Source organism: Cygnus olor, chromosome 2 (genome assembly GCF_009769625.2).
Source record: "Cygnus olor isolate bCygOlo1 chromosome 2, bCygOlo1.pri.v2, whole genome shotgun sequence".
NCBI lineage: Eukaryota > Metazoa > Chordata > Aves > Anseriformes > Anatidae > Cygnus > Cygnus olor.
Window position 1 is genome coordinate 47,267,250 of NC_049170.1, and position 16,570 is coordinate 47,283,819.

Below are 16,570 nucleotides of genomic sequence, written 5' to 3' on the forward strand. Positions count from 1 at the left end.
TGTAGGACTGTAACACAAATAATAGTTCCCTTAGGTGAATCCTGTTAGAAGAGATGTTGGAAGATGGTACAGTAACCGAAACAGCACATCAGGGCCGAGTGAAGGTAATAACAAGCTGTTCTGCAAATTGTGGCCTAAAAGAAACATGAAAACAAAATCTGAGGTAGAGTTACTGCAGTTTTTATACAGCAACTGTGATTTCTCTTGCCATGTTTTGCCACTTCCTTGGTTTTAGCTTTCTACCTCTGTTCTGTCTGAGATTACAAGGCCTTGTTAACCAGAACATAAGATCTTAGTGTGACAGCTGGTTCAGTCATAATCTGTGATGATATAATGTGTGTCACCTCTTCTCTGGATTCAGTCTAACCAGGATAGGGGACCCTGAGGCATCTCCTCACCTATCCTGTAAACAACGGTGGTATGTACCCTACTTACAGCTATGTTTTTGGAAGGGATGCTTGGGAGAGGTGGCACCTAGGAGGTACTAGTGCAAGCAGATAAAGTTCTGGTGGGAAGGAGAAAGTAGCCCTGTAACCTGCTGTTTGCTCTCTTTTGGCTGCCATACTCCTTTAAATGAGACCAAGGGATGCTGCTGAATAGTGGCCCATTGTAACCACTGGCAATACAGCAAGATGTTGTTTGTTAGCATCTGTAGGGCGGTGGAGATGAAGCATTTATACTTACTGAGCTTTAACACTTTGTTTCCCAGATCTAGCTCCTGGCCCTTCAGAATCAAGCCTCCGTCACTGAGGAGTTTTTTTCCAGTCAAAAAAATCCAGTTCTGAAGAGGAAAAGTTTTGATATTTAGTACTACCGGATGTGGAAGCTTGTTCATAAATTACCAACCTGCACAACATCTTAAGGATTCAAAACACTTTTTTTTTTCTTTTCATTTTTTTCTCCAGGTTTACTTAGATTAGAAAATTGTAATGTCATATCTTAGACCTTTTGGTCACAACATATTATTAGGTATTTAGATACTGTCCCATGGAGTGAGCTTACTGCTGACCATGTCGATGAAAAGCTTTGCACATGCTTTTGGAGAGCACCCCACCATCAGCTCCTGCTGCACGTTTCCATTTATACATCAGTTGTACAAGCAGCCAACCCCATCTCAAACAGCAGGTTGAACTCAGAGCTTGGGGAAGGCTGCAGGAGAGCTGCTGCCAACTCTACAGGGGTTTGGTTAACACACAGAGTGAAGGCAAGGGTGTCCACGCTCCAGCCTCAGAAGGCTTGCAGGAGCAGTCCTTCCAAGGCAGGCAGTTCCATTAACCCATGAAGTGGTCTCAGTAAATGAAGCTACTGGGTGGAGACAGGCGATGAACTGGGTGGAGCAAAAATTTATATTTTTGCAACCAAATGGAAAGGTTTGCTCTTTTGGAAGACAGAGTATAAAGGTCCTGAGAGCTGGCAGAGAGTGCAGAAGTGGAGCTGGAGTCAACCATGAATTAAATATATGCTCTTGGGCCCATAATATAAATGGTTCAACTCCAATAGTCCTATAGCAGGTTTGTTTTCTTCCCTCCCACACTTCCACAGTGTATTGCATACGAGATATCACTAAAGAGATGACATGAGACAATATCAGAGCCCTTTTTCCCGCTCGTAGCAAGAATATATAATAATCTCTCTGGGAAACAAATCTCAGGCTATCTCCAAGAACAATAGATGCTTGTAAGGCATCCATCCAGTGAAGTCAGAATAGCTGGAGGCTGTGAGTAACATAATCACTTTTTTGTGCTTGCAGAGTGTTTCATTTGCAGACTGATCTGAGTATGAGACAGGAAGTAACCAGATTTTTTTTTTTTTTAATTGGCTACTTCTCAAGTTGATTTATTTTTTATTTTTTTTATTTTTGAAAACCAGGCTGTGCCATCTTAATTATCACATGGGTAAGCAGGATCAGGCTGCAGGAACATGAAGTCTCCTGTGGATGCTTCTGCTCTTCAGAGTAGACCAAGGGAGTGGAAGGAGGGTTTGAAGGGGGATTTAAGTGACACCCCAACCCCCATGCAGCGTAGGAAGGAAGCAGCTTCTGGAGCCATCTCAATCTGCACTGGGTGCCCCAGTTTGTAGGTGGGAGTGCAGCTCGGAGCCCCTGCAGTGGGAGGAAATGAGATAGAGATACTATGCCTTATTCAGGCTGGGATGAAGTCCCTAGGATACTGTGTTCTTCCCAACAGTGTGGATAAATTCCAGCAGGCTTTAAATCAGTGCTATTATATGTTGCTTGTAATTATGTGCTGTACAGACTTGTATTTGAGGAGGATTTTGAGGGGGCTGGGAACTTATTTCTGTTTGCTTTTTTTCCCTAAAAAACATTATTTTTTTTTTCCTATTTCATTAAGCTGTATAGAAACAGATCACAGTTTGGTAAATTCTACCTGCTGGAGAAGTTTTTCAGCATTCCCTAGGAAGGCATTATAACTATGATCACCCAAGTTACCTGGAGTGAGTAAGAGGAAGAGGAAACAGGCTGGGTGGCTGCCTTGTGCTTCCAAGCAGAGGGGACGGAGAGTGGGAGGAAGTGGCTTTTACTTGTGACAGGTATCTTGAGTTATGACATTTAAATCAAGACTCTGGTTGTGTTTTTTCCTTTGCATTTAAATTATGGCTTCCAACAAAGCTGTCTATCTATGTATGTGCTTCAGCATAGGAGCACAGATGCAGTATTCCACCTGGCTGGTGTATTGTGTTGAAGTATACTGTGCTACTAGTCTCAGAAAAAAGATTTCATCAACAAATTATTTATTTCAGTGTCAGGACAGGAAAAACAATTCAGCAGATATTTTTAGGGAATGTAAAAAGAAAAAGCAGATACATTCAATGGAGTTAGTAGTAGCATATTCAGCTCAAATATTTTCCTTTTGCAGTTTGACAGATTCTTTGGAAATTGGAGTAGTTAATCATAAAGAACATCCCTTCTACCTCCTTCTCCCCACCTCCCCTCCTTTGCATCCTGACATGCATCTTTACTTGCATACTTGCCATTCAAATGTGAGCACACAGGCTCGGGACAGGGCCTTTCTCAGTCTGATTTGTCTCTTCTCTGTCTGATTTGTACTTTTGGAAAGGACTTTCACTGCTGAGCTTTAGGATATTTTGAATATTGACTGTTTTCTACTGAAATAGTTTCACTCGGGTTACAAATACTTGTACATGCAGAGCAAAAGACACTTGAATTTTTGGAGCAAAAACTGGCACTCAGCTACACTTGCCATATGAACACCCAGTCATTATTGCCCAGTCTGAGCTGGTGAGTCTCCCTTTTTAGTTGTTCTTCTTTCCCTCCCTCATGACTGATTTATAGCCTGCAGCCCCAAAAAATAAATAAGTAAATACAGAAATACAAAAATCTAGGTTTCTCTCCCCACTCCATCTTGAACATTTTAGTTCATCTTGGGTTCTCTCCATCCCATAGAGTAACCCTACGTTTCCCACCTACCTCTCTGGAGTTTTATCTAGTTCCCAGCCCCTTGCACAAGAGCTATCCCATGCCTGAACCTCTTCCCCAGGCTTTCCTTTGTGTGGCTTTTGACCCTGATCGGTGTCAGGAATGAAGCAGCAAAGGATGCTCCTGCTCTGAAAGGCCTCTCGATAGAGGTACTAATGTTGTTCCCCTTCACCTTTCCTTGTAAAGCTTACAGCATCTTGCAGAAAACATAGATGGGGCTTTTCAGACTTCTCATTTTACTCACCAATGGGGTGTTTCAGTACGCTTCACACATGTTTCAGGGGAGGGCCTGAGTCCCTGGGCTTCGGAGGAGGAAGGGAGCAAGACCTGTGTCCTCCTCAGCATCCTGAGCAACCCCTCAGCTCAGAGGTGAACCTATCCCTGCATTTCCCTTTTCCTTTGCTCTGATTAAAGATATGGGGAAGTAAAATGTTTTGAGTTGAACAAAATGTTTCTTTGGATCAAGACAGTTTATTTTTTTGCTTGCTGAAAAAAGAGGGAAAAAGAATTTTTGGACAACAGTCTGATTCCTCTTCTCACCCCCCTCCTTCTTTTTTTTTTTTTTTTTTTTTTTTTTGGTTTTGGCCACCTAACTGAAAATATCAATTATTTCCACAGTCGCAGGCACTCTGCCAAACTCCTGCTCCTCATGACTAGCGATGCAGTATAACTTTATGGATTTGTTATCATGGCAGATTCAGCCCTGGCTGTTTGGCTTCTGTAAACATTTTGCTGTTCTTTACGGTTCCTCATGCTTCCTCAGAGCAGAGCGCTAACTGCACCACTCCCCACACATCTGCACATCTGCTACCTGATATTAAAAGCACTTGACTCAGCTACAACCCAGGCACTCCTCTTTCTGTTGGAGCTACACCCATCTCAGCCTTTGTGTTTGTTCTTTGTGATGTTTGGGGTGTAATTCAGCTATTGCCACCATTTTCCAAACAGCTAAATCTCTTATGTTTCTTACAGGTGCCATAAGTTCTCCATGCTGCTAACCAACTGTGCGTTTAGCCTCATAGATCATTAGGCTACCCCTGCCATTAAGGCTACCCTTTCATCACAGTGCCCAACGAGTGTTTTTTGGATGTACTTCCCCATGTGCAAAATTGGATGAAGCAGCAGGGCCTGAGCATGACATATCCTGTGATGTATTCAGATGTATCAGCAAAATCTGTTTTCTGTTTTGCTGCTGATAGGAAAACCATGACACACAAACAAGGGAGCAGAACACAACACAGATACAGACACCATCCTTGAATGCTCAAACAACAGGTGGAGCTATCAAGATTCAAAATTTAGTTTATTTTCTTGTGAGCGGAAGGTATGTATTTTCACCAAAGTCTCTCTAAAGTACTATAAAGGGAAGAGCAGAGCCATTGGGGCATGTCCCAGTGTTTGGAGGTTCTCCAGGATGTAATTCTTGTGGACTTCATGCCTACAGATAGATTAATGTGCAATTATTTCCATCCAGAGCAGGGATGGCCTAACATCTCTAGACCTTGCCTTCATATTTTGGACTGTTTGTGCCATTTTTGATCGGCAGATCTTCAAGTTGCCATTGGTTTCAGAATGCACGTGAACCATTCAGCATTTGGGAATTGCATTGCTCAGCTGCAACCAAGGATCTGGAGCATGATGTCCTAATGAAATAAATCATATGTTCCCTGACCAGCACAGGCTTATTTATGAAGTTACTTCTATTTAGAAGTTAAGATGAAGTTTGACTGCAAATTCAGTCATATGGCTGGTGACACACCATCCAAGTCACTAAAAATACCTTTTTCTGCCACAAGAATTCACCATGAAGTAATGCATATTTTCCAGGATTTTGCTCATACTACACTTTATTGCATAATGCAAGTTTCTTATTCATTAGATAATAGATACTCCAGGTAATGAAAATTCATTCTGTGTAGCAGAAATACTGAGAAGAAGTGGCATCTTATAACTGTTCAAGGGCTCAAAAGTGGATACTTGTATGCTTTCATGTTTGATTCTTGTTCCACATCATTTCAGAAGCATAATTTTTGTTGACAGAAAATTGGCCAGGCTTAATAAAGCAAGGTATTTCTATACCAGCTTCTGGGTTCTTTCTAATGTGTTTTCATTTCTGGAGCTAATTGACTTCTTAGACAAGATATGTTGGGACCAAGTTTTCAAAGGTTTTTGGCTCAGTAAAAAGATAATCCACAGGAATTTTTATTTATTTATTTTTTTTTAGTAGTAGTAGAAAAGATTAATCTTAGTTTCCAGCTCTGCAAGAGGCAGAGCACCACTGCATGCTGTTTCAGGGAGAGAAAACACATAGTTAAGCTCCTGGCTCATGCAACCCTCCTGGTTGTCACTCAGGGGTAACACTAGAGCCATTGCCTGGAGAAGAGGAGCATCTTACAATGTCTCCTAGTTTGTGTAGTAGGAAGACGGAGATCTGACCCACTTGATGCAGTTCCATATCCCCTTAGAGATTTTCTGCCTCCATCTCCATGGCAGCTGCATAATTTCTAATCCTGCTACCTCCAGAGAAACCAGAGCTCCAAGAGCTGGAGTCGCTCATTCTGAGGGAGGTAGTTACACTCATTCCCCTGGATGTTACTGTCTCCCATTTTGTTTTGAAAAGAGAAGCAAATCACCCAGGATGACTTCAGAGTGAGCTTGTCAGAAGATATTATGTAAATCAGCAAATCACATGGGCTTGTATTTCGAGCAGACAACTGAAAAGAGGGAAGTGTTTAGCTCTAGTGTAGTCTGAATTAACTGCCTGACTTTGAGGCACGAGATTGTCAAGTGACTTGTGCATTCAGATGAGATGTAAAATTGGAGGAAACCAATCATGTATCAAAACTAACTATCCAAGGAAAGAAATGCTATATATATGTATGTAGGTATGTATATATATATATAAAAAAAATAATAATAAAAGGTCCTATACACATACACATACAGATACTTCTCATTTGTATCCTCTTATTAAGCAGTCCCAGGGAAGCTACCTCATACTTCACAAAGTCAGGGTTTATAAACCATGCTGTTTGTTTCCATTTAAAATCTCTCGAGCTCTCCTTCCTCTCTTATAAGACGTACAAACCTGCAGCTCTCAAGAGCAGCCTGGGAAAGCCCTGGGGAGGGAGTTGCTGCTATGTGCTATTAAATCTGCTTTCAGAAGGAGACCCTTTGGGCCCACCTACTTATAGATTCACATAACACTCATTTTGAATTAGGTTTCCTGCTAATCATCAGAGGCAGCACAAGGCTGGTTACTGAAAGGGCAGGCACTGCTCTGCGGCCAGCCATTCCTCTGGGTTCTGCAGGCAAGGAGGCCATTACAGTGTCAAGGTCTGCAGGTAAAAACAGAAGTGCAGAGAGATGGCCCCAATGTGAGACCTCACATGGCTCTTCCCAGACTTGCTAAGCAGCTCTGGAAATGCCTTTGGACAGCAGGAGAGACTTCTTTTCTCAACACCTGCTCAGCACTGGCAACACAGAGAGGTACATTTTTTCACCAAAAGTGAAGGGCCACTCTCCCAGCTATTGTGGTGCTCTCCTCCTCAAAGGCCTCGCCAGTCACACATCCAGTGGCTGGAAGCCCTGCCCGTAGCCTTGCAGACTGCCACATCTTGGTGGTGTTGCCTTCTAATGGCTGATGTAGAAACAGGATGAAGTAATTGAACAGCAGCAGGCTCCAAGCAGGGAGGAAGGTGGGCCTGTTTCTTCGAAGCTGAAACTCCTTACAGCATAATAATAGTGGGTTGGAAATACTGAATTTTGCACATCAGCATTTCAGAAGATTTCCATATGTATATTTCAGTGAATTACAGCTTATTTATATGTTCCATAAGCACTCAAAATTCACTGGCAATACTTGACTTCCTGTGAATGATACTAAACTGCCCATACCCCCAGTACAACAACTGAAATGGTTTGTCAGTGTCTGCGAGTGCAAACGGGACAAACACTTCTGAGGTCTCCATCCATTCGCTGTATTCCCTCTGCCATGCTGCAGAAAACCAGGCAGCAAGCCCTCCTCAAATGGGTCAAAGAAAAACCTCTGATATGAGCACTGAACATACCAGTTCCACTCTGTCCCTTCCTCCCCACCTCCACAACCCTCCGCAAACTGGAGTTAAAAAAGCACTTCATCTGATAACACCGAGAAAGGTCAGAGCACTGGGTTTAGCATTTTACTGGAAGAATAAGCAGCCTGACTCTCTGGAGTGCCAGGGACTGTGATCTAGTGGCCTGCACACAGGACCAGCAGCTATAAATTCCCCAGTCTTAATCCCTGCACTGACAATTACATCTCCTGTGACCTTGAGCAAATTGCTTAACCTTTCTGCTCTTGCTTTCTCCCATGGTGAAATTGGGAATCCTGCCTCTCCAGGTTGCTGTGAGAGTTAATTATTTAATGTGTGCACTTAAGTGTCCTTTTACTGGTGTCTGTTGTGTTCTTTATGTTTATCAGTGTCTAACGCAGATGGTCACTGCAGTGCATGGACCTTCAGAGCCTGATGGGAGACCTCATGCTGCAATCTCATCTGCAAAAGACACCATCCAGCAGGCTTGGGGCAGCAAGGACTAAATGGAGGAGGCTACATGAGACCATTGACCTGGCAGACTGTCATTCCTGTAGTAAGTGCCGTGAGAGCTGTTTCCAGGGTGGAGGGAGAGAAGGAGCATGGACATGCTGCTGATGCTTCAGACCATAAGGAGGTTACATCCCTTTTCTCTGCCTCATTGCCTGCTGCAGAAAGCAGGGCTGTGGCTTGGAGGTGGGGCAATGCTTCTCAGAGCTGCAGATGTGCAGTGCGGTGTGTGCGCTGCTTCTTGTTCAGGTCTACAGACAAAAAATAACCACAAACCCTTAACTTCAAAGGTGGGTGGGATCAGGTCCTTCATGACAGTTGCACTCTGAAAAGGGGAAGAAAGAAAGCGGCAGCAGTATGTGCTCCCACTGTTTCACTTCTCTCCGCACTTACATATCAATGTTACTTCATGTGCCATTAATTAGACTTAATAGTCTATACTTTATCTCTCTTGTCATAATAAATTAAGTGTGAAAAATTTCAACAGGAAAGCACTCAAGTGATCTTGGCATTAACAGACTGAGTTTTCCTGAGACCTGAGTTCAGCAAAGTGCTTCAACATCTGCTTAAATTTGAGCATGTGCTTAGCTGAGTTGCAGCCCGAGACAGTGCCAAGCGAAGGGCAGACCTCCAAGGTTAGGCTGCTCAGCCCTCCCAACTGATGTTAGTAGCCCTGCCCCAGGCAAATGGTTGTCTCCATCCCAGTGGTGGCATTGCCTGCCTAAAGAAATAGAGGAGTGTGCCTTTCATTTGTCACTGATCTTCAGCTAAATGGAAGTCGTTCATTTGGAACCCAAATTTTCCAGCTCAAGTGGCTACATGTTGGCTTCCAAATCTGGCTGCTTGTATTTGAATTTCTAGTTAGGCAGGAAACCAGCTCTGAGAGCTTTGGCTCCAGGCAGAACTGCATCTCAAATAAGCCAGCCCGAACAAACATCACAGAAAAGCATTACACAGTGCTGGGGAAGGGGCAAGCTCTCAGAGCTGCTACCCAGCTCTTTTTGGTTCCAGCTTGGGTCAGAGATGTTCAGTCTCACATTCTCAGGCCTGAAGGAAGTGAGCCATGGGAATCCAAAACCTAAAAGAAGGCAGAGCAGCACTGCAGGATGGGGTCTCCACTCTCCAGTAAGCATCTAAAACTAGATCAGTACTAGATTTTGCATAAGGTCACTAGAGTTGGAGTCTCTTTCCTCCCCACTAAAGCCAAACGAAGATCTGAAGGTCCCCAGATCTGACTGAAAGTGCTTGACACCTCGAGAGGTCAAAACTGTCCTATATAAAAATATTATCTGGAGCTTTTGAATGTTTTAGCTTCTGGTCCTGGCCCAAATTTCGAGGAACAAATGAGTTCAAAACAGGAAGGGAAAAACAAACAAACAACAAACAACCACAAACAACAGCAACAATAAAACAGACAAACAAGATCCCACCAAGATCTCAAAGAGTTTGACATGAATTTTGTTTGTGGAGAGTTGTTCAGCTGTGTTTCTGGTTTTATTCTGAGTGGTTTTGTAAACTGCAAAGAGGAACACTGATGCAAGAAGTAGCATGGCACAAAATAATCTAAGTTTATGACTTCAGAGCAAAAAACAGAAGTATGTGCTGCTGTAAGGGTTCCTTCTGTGCTGAGGTCCGAGTTCTGCATATATTTTTATTGATGAACTCCTTCAGGAACAAACAGCAGGCAAAGGCATGACATGAACCAAGTCGCTTGTTACTGCTGCAACCGGAATTCAGTCCCTGCCGCTGCCAATTAGAGGGCTAATTGAGAAGTGGATCTTGAGCCCCATCAGAAAATGCTATCTCAAAGAAATTTCCTGCCTCCCTTGATGGTGCTGCGATACCGAGCCAGGGCAAGGCTGTGTTGACAGCCTCTGGGATAGGCACCATGAAGGGAAGTGTTGCTCAGGAAGAAAAGTATGATGCTTCAGTATTTATGCAAAGATTTAAAAAGCACATGCCATTTGGAAGAAAACAAGAATGCCTCTTTGTTTTCTTAGATTTAAGGGCTCATGTCCCAAAGACCGGAAGCAAGATATGCCTTAAAGTGCTGAGTTTGTATCATTAGAAATCTCCTGGAATATGGCATGATAGGATTTTCCCATGGAACAACCACTTCAGGCTCTCTCCATTGAGGCCTAAGATAGCTTTACTTCTTTAGAAATTCTTTCAGAGTGCCCATTTAGTATTCAGGAACCCATCTTTGCCATCTTCCCTCTCCATCTACAGCCTCATCCCAAAAGCCAGTTGAGCTGATTAGTTGTTAAGATCTCATATAACCAGGACTCTTACATGAAATCAAAAGATTAAATCTAGATTAAATCTGATTGCCTGGTGGTACAACTTCACTGAAATTGTTTAAGCTTAAGCTGGGGGTTAATTTAGCTCAAAGTCATTAATTGTTTTGGGTAGCTCACAGCTCTTTACCTGAAAGACATTAAATACTCATTTACTTATTGCAAAACAGTTTTATATCGTGGCTGGTATCTGACATGGAAGGAAAGAAAAGCAAACTACCAAAAACTGCCAGGAAGCTGTAATCCTTGAGGAATTCTCTCCTATCTACAATGGTACTGCCTCAGTAATCAAAGGTTATTTGGGCGTATATTAATAGGAAGGCATGAAACAGATCTTCTGTTGTGATCAGCAATGCAAAGTTCTTCTTTTGGTAGCAGTAGGTTGAATCCCACCATAGGAACATAACTGAACCACCACCCAAACATGAACCATCATTTTGCCTTTTAGATTTTTTTTTCCTCATCTGCTTTTCCAAGTTTGTTTGCCAGACTCTGCACTTTTCAGCTATGACTGGAAACAGAAGTGCAGCAAGAGAGTATGAAGAAAGAGGATTTTTCTCCTAGGATTCCTGACCTGAGCAGAAATAGGCAGTACTGGAAATAGTGCAAAACCCATCTTCCTTGAACACTTTCCAGCCCATTTTTGCAGACTGTAGGCATTTGGGCAGTACAGATGAACTCTGGATAACCACCCAAATTTTTGGGTTTGTCCATCGCTAAAAATATCATGGACTGGAGGGCACTGTCTTGAACTGAGCCTGTAAGCATTTTGAAATTCACCCAGCCCTGGTTGAAGTGATCATTATAATCTGGCAGGGAATGCAATCTGGGTTGCAAACTGTAGTTATTTTTAAAATCATCTCGCCAAAGCCCTGTTGGATACTGAAAAGGAAAACCTTTTAGCCTGAACAGAATGATCAGTAATTTCTTATTCTTGATGTAGCATTCATTTATGAGAAGCATACATAATAACACATTTCTGTAGGTAAGTTACATACAGCTAAGCAACAGTTAAGACTTGTAATCTTGCCATAGAGTCCAAAATAATAGTAATAACGACTTCCAAACCCTCCGAACTCAGTTACAATTTTTAGTTGCCACCTACTCATGGCCTCCCAAGCACTCCGGGAAGCCAGCTAGCTTTCCCTGCTGCTCTGCAACAAGCTCTCCACAAGCAGGAGTACAATTATACACTAAACAACAAGGCTGAAGGTTTCCCTCTGCAGATGCCCTTCCTGTCTTCTCTTACAACACAAGAAGCCAGAAATGTCATGTCCTGTTGTAGGCATGTGCACCAACATTGTCAGGTGAAACAAAGGGAAGGAAGCCTGGCTGCATTTGGTGCATTTGGGAATTCCCTTCCCAAAGAAGCTTGGTGTTCCCAGACAGAAGGAAAACATTTAAGAGCAGCTTGCAATGCTGGTGGTGCGTAGGCTGTTATCAGGGACACCCAGCTTGGGAAAGCACATGGTTAAGCTGAGACCTGTGTGTAGAGCAGAATAGAGTAAGGGTAACAAGAGTGTGTGATCAATGCAAAGAGGACCCCAAGCAGAAATAAGTGAGGAGAGCATGAAGTGCAGAGAAAGTGCTGGGTTGAAGATTACAGCAGTATCACCAGTCTTAACGTGTGTGGAAGGAGAGACTCAGGGACAGAGGTGAAGGGCTGGCAAACCTCTTACTATTTTTATCTTCTATCTGCATGAGACAATGATGGATTATCTATGTTTAATAGGAATTTATGACCCAACGAGTGATATTTAAAGGGCTCAATGATGCATTTAATAACCAAACATTCTTCCTGATTAGTGCTCATTTGATCTCTTGAGAAAAGTGCTTCTCTGACTGAGATCTAAAAAAAGTGTCCTTGTCTCCCCATAGCTTGCGCTGGAGTGCAGAGACACTGCAGACCTCAGTAGCAGATGAGAAATTAATTTTGCCTGAGAATGTGTGAACTGTTTAGCTTATACTCTTTGTGTTGCTTCTCTCTCTCTTTCTGTTGCTCTCCTTTTAGGAGGATGCAGAAGTTGGAAAGCAGAAGTCCTGCTAATTCTTCTTCAAACTGATTTTTTTTTTCCTTTCTTCTTCAGATTTATGAAGACTCTGAGCACTAATGCAACTGCTTAGCCATTTGCAAAGGTGAGTAAAAATGATAATCTCTATGATTTTAGTCATTTAAATAAAAACGTGAAGGAATGAACCTGCATCACTTGGCAGAGGCTGTGTTTCTCCTTTTTCTCTTTTTTTGGGGGAGGTTGTTTTTCACAAATACGCTAGCTCAGATTCTCAACTCTAAATCTGATGGGCAGAGAAGAATTAAAGCAATAGGGGATTGGAGAAAGGAGTGCTATTTTTGGCATTGCTGATTTGCTCCCAGGAAGATTACTCCTTGTCCAGTACATGAGGAACATGCAGTGTCCTAAGAGGAACAGGTCTCCGTGTGTCTCTGGCCACATCTCTTCCTCTGTATCCCTTATGTTTTGTGGGATTACCCCTCAGGAGAGGAAATCAGCCTTCACCCATTCCTGCATGTGGACAGAAGGAAGTGAAGGCTTGCTGTATTTTAAGAAGGCAGGGATGATCCCTGATGCTTGGTAGATTGATGTTGTTGAGCCAATGCAAAGGCTTGGAGGTGCATGACATGCATTTCCCACAGCACCCTTGGCATTTTGGGCAGCACTGGATAATTCAATTACAGCTCCCATGGATTGAGGAGCCACTCAAGAGTCTGAGAAAGCCTCAGAGGGATCTGTCATGTTGGTTTGTGTGGATTCCTGGTCCTGTGTAGCTGTGAGCCTGTACTCTCCGCAGCACCCAGGGGCAGTTGGTCAGTACACTCCTGGGAACCTGAGGCTCTGCCACACTGCATGGTACCCAGGGTAATATGAGCTACAGCTTCTGGTTTGTCTTGCCACTTCAATAATGGGTGAAGAATACATGTTTAAGATGTGTTTAGAACATCTGGTTTAGAACAGGGGGCTGCACAAGGCCCAGTAATGGACAGTAGAGACAACCTGCAACCAAGCAGGTCCCCGAGCCTTCCTTGTAGGGCAGGCAGCAGCCTAAATCCTTACCCAGGACACACACACAGAGGAGAGTGGCCATTTCTATCCCACCAGGTGTCACCACAAGAAGACGACACTACTGGCCTCTTGCCTGCTTCTCCCTTGGGGAGCTGCTGGTGTGTTTCTAGACCCAGTTGTCCAACCATGTACTTAGGAGGGTCATTATTAACCCAGCGAAGACTTCTCCTTTCTACTCCAAGCCCCTCAAAAGCTCAGAAATCAGTTTCAGTGAAAGGCTCAGGAGTGTGCCCATGTCATCTATTCCCCTGCCATCCTGAACTTGCAGGCAAACATAAAATGACTGCTGCAATCCACATATTGCATCATTCTTAATCTTCTGCTGCAGGAGCTCTGAAAGCAGGATTTGTACCAGAGAGCCACCAGCTGATGAATGGTGGCTGTTTCCTTCTCGTTTATTCTGTGACAACCTTCCTAAGTTAATTGGTGTTAGACAGACATGGGCAAACAAATCTTTACCCAACTCAACAGCCTTATGTTCTCCTATAACACAGGTTACTGTGACACAGCAGATGAGTGAGAACAGTGAGGTCCTTCTTTCAGGGTTTCCTACAAATTTTCCCATGACAGAAAGGGAGTGGATTTACCACCCACAGCAGAGTCTTCTCGCCCCACAAAAAATGTTAACAGCCTTTGGGGCTTTTCATTTTTCCATTCCCCTCAGAAAGGCAGCTTAGCTTCAATGATAAAAATAAACAAAGCAATTGAAATGTCCCCATGGAACCAAGTCTGGTTTAACTCAGCAGAGGGGCTCTTTACCCCCTTTCTTTTGTCAATTAGCTTGTTTCTGAAACCTGTATTTGAGTTTTTTATTTTTTTTATTTTTATTTGGACTTGATTTATCTCTAAGTTTATCCAGCTAAGTTGGCTTCTAAAGCTCATTCTTGACTGCATCACAGTAAAAACATTATTCAACCCATGGCACCCTACAGAAAGGGTTTTTTATAGCAGTTCATATGAGAAGTCACTTTTGAATGTTGTTTGTATACTGTGCTATTCTAATATCATGTAAATAAAAAAGAAACTATATATTCTCTGTAACTTGATCTAAAGATTTACATAGCAATACCCATTCACTGAACCAGCCCCGTCTGCTGTGTGACAGACTGACACATACACAAATTCGTTCTTATTGTATTTGAAATACCAAAATAAAAACATCTTCTGTACTTTCTGCAGAATATTGCACCTTGAAATGGGTCCAGGTAGTTTCAGTGTAGATGCAGATGAATTTTCTGCTGTTCCTATTGCTGCAGTTCTTAAATGTATTATTCATTCAGGGTGATTGATTTGGTGTTCTGTCCACATTGCTTAAAAGCCACTGTCTGTTCATCTGTCTGTTAATCTGTTTTGGCATCTTGCAGAGTCAGAGCTATAGAAAACACTTTTAGTTTTTGTTAAAGTAGCAACAAGAAAAAAAATCTTTAAAAAGAAGGAACTGCTTGATCTTTGGATTCATACACATTAAAAAAAAAAAAATCTGTGCCACTGAGATGGCTGGATAGCCGAAAGGACAGATTTTTATATTCTGCCAGCGGTGTGCTACAAGCGTGGTGCATTTGTTTCTGCCTGATTAGTCGGATGCTGGGGCAGGGGAACCAGGAGGAGACGTAGCAGCAGAGGAAGAAGATGCTCTCCATAAGATCGTGACCTCCATTCCAGTGTCATTTCATACCTCAGGCAGTGATCTTGTTACATTTCATAAGCTAAGCAAGGTCAGCCCTGGTCAAGCTGAGCGCTTGAATAGGAAACTTCTAAAGAAAAACTCAGGCACTGTGGAAAGTGGGGCTCGTGGCTGGGCAGGTGACATTATTCCCCTAGAGTCGGTACAAAAGACGTGCTCTCTTAAGAAGCCTCTGTGCATTTGCTGTGCCTCTGCTCTGTGCTGCTCCCTGCTCCAGCTGCTAACGGCACGGGGAGTCAGACCCTGGCACAGCAACTGACACGGTTATTGCAGCATCATAGGATGGTATGAGTTGGAAGGGACCTTAAATGTCAGCACTAAAAGCATTTCTTCACAGCTCTCCTCAGAGCAGAAGTGCTCACCCCGGTCGCATCTCCAGGCTCCATGTTGGGTGATCGCATGTCCCCAGCAGCGTGTCCCCTGCACTTTCCACAGGACAGGCTAAACTTTGCTTTGCCTCCTCAAAAACTGGCCCGGGCAGTGCTGCTGGCACACTCCATCCCCAGGCACCGTGCAGCTCAGGAGGAGGCAAATCAACCATACATATTAGGTGAGAAAACCCAAACCCCACTATTTTGGAAGGATGCTTATGCAACAAATGGAAATAGTGACACGACAAGAAATGATTAAGTGGAAATACCCCTGCCACCCCCAGCGGTCCTGACCTTTCCCTTGAGGTCCCAGCCACAGGTTGTCACCCTCTCCAAGGAGCCTCACCTCAACCAGGGCACAAACCGCTGTGGCCTCCACTCTCATCCCCACTGCCTGGCATGAGGAAGGTCATCACTCTCCTGACATCCTCCCTGAAGGCTCTTTGTGCTGTTGGAGGTCTCTGCTTGAAAAGTGGATGCAGTTTTGCTGTAACTTTTAACAGCAAGATGATGTTCTTGGAAAGAGAGGTGGAAGGAGAGGAACTCTATAATATGCTTAATTTATTGGTTGAGGTGCAGGACTTACTCCTATGGAAGATAAGTGAGATAGGGCAGAGCTGCCATGCAGTATCTGTTCTTTCCTGCTATTGAGGCAAAGGAGTCTCTACAGGGTCAAGCTGCATGTTATTTGAGATCAATATCATGATATTTTAAAGTATTGTGATATTTTTCCTAAAAAAGACAAAGCTGAGCTTAGAAATCAGCCTGGCAGGAAAAAGTATAGTGATAAAGCAGTGAATAAAACCAAGAAAGCCCATAAAAACTTTAAAACCTCCCCATACCCACATGTGTAATATCTACTATGCTCTAAATTATGCAGATATATGGCACAATGTGTAGAGAGATGCTAAATGACTAACCAGGTATTTAATCAAAACAATACTTCTGGCCTTATAAGTGGAGCTCTACATTTTCATGCTGCATTTCAGAGTGGAAAGTGTGTTTTATAAAGGCTTAATTCTGAATTTTCCAAAGTAGAACTTCACAAAACCACTCCCATCTCTCGGTTGCATGTCTCAAGTGGTGAGACAAAGGCTT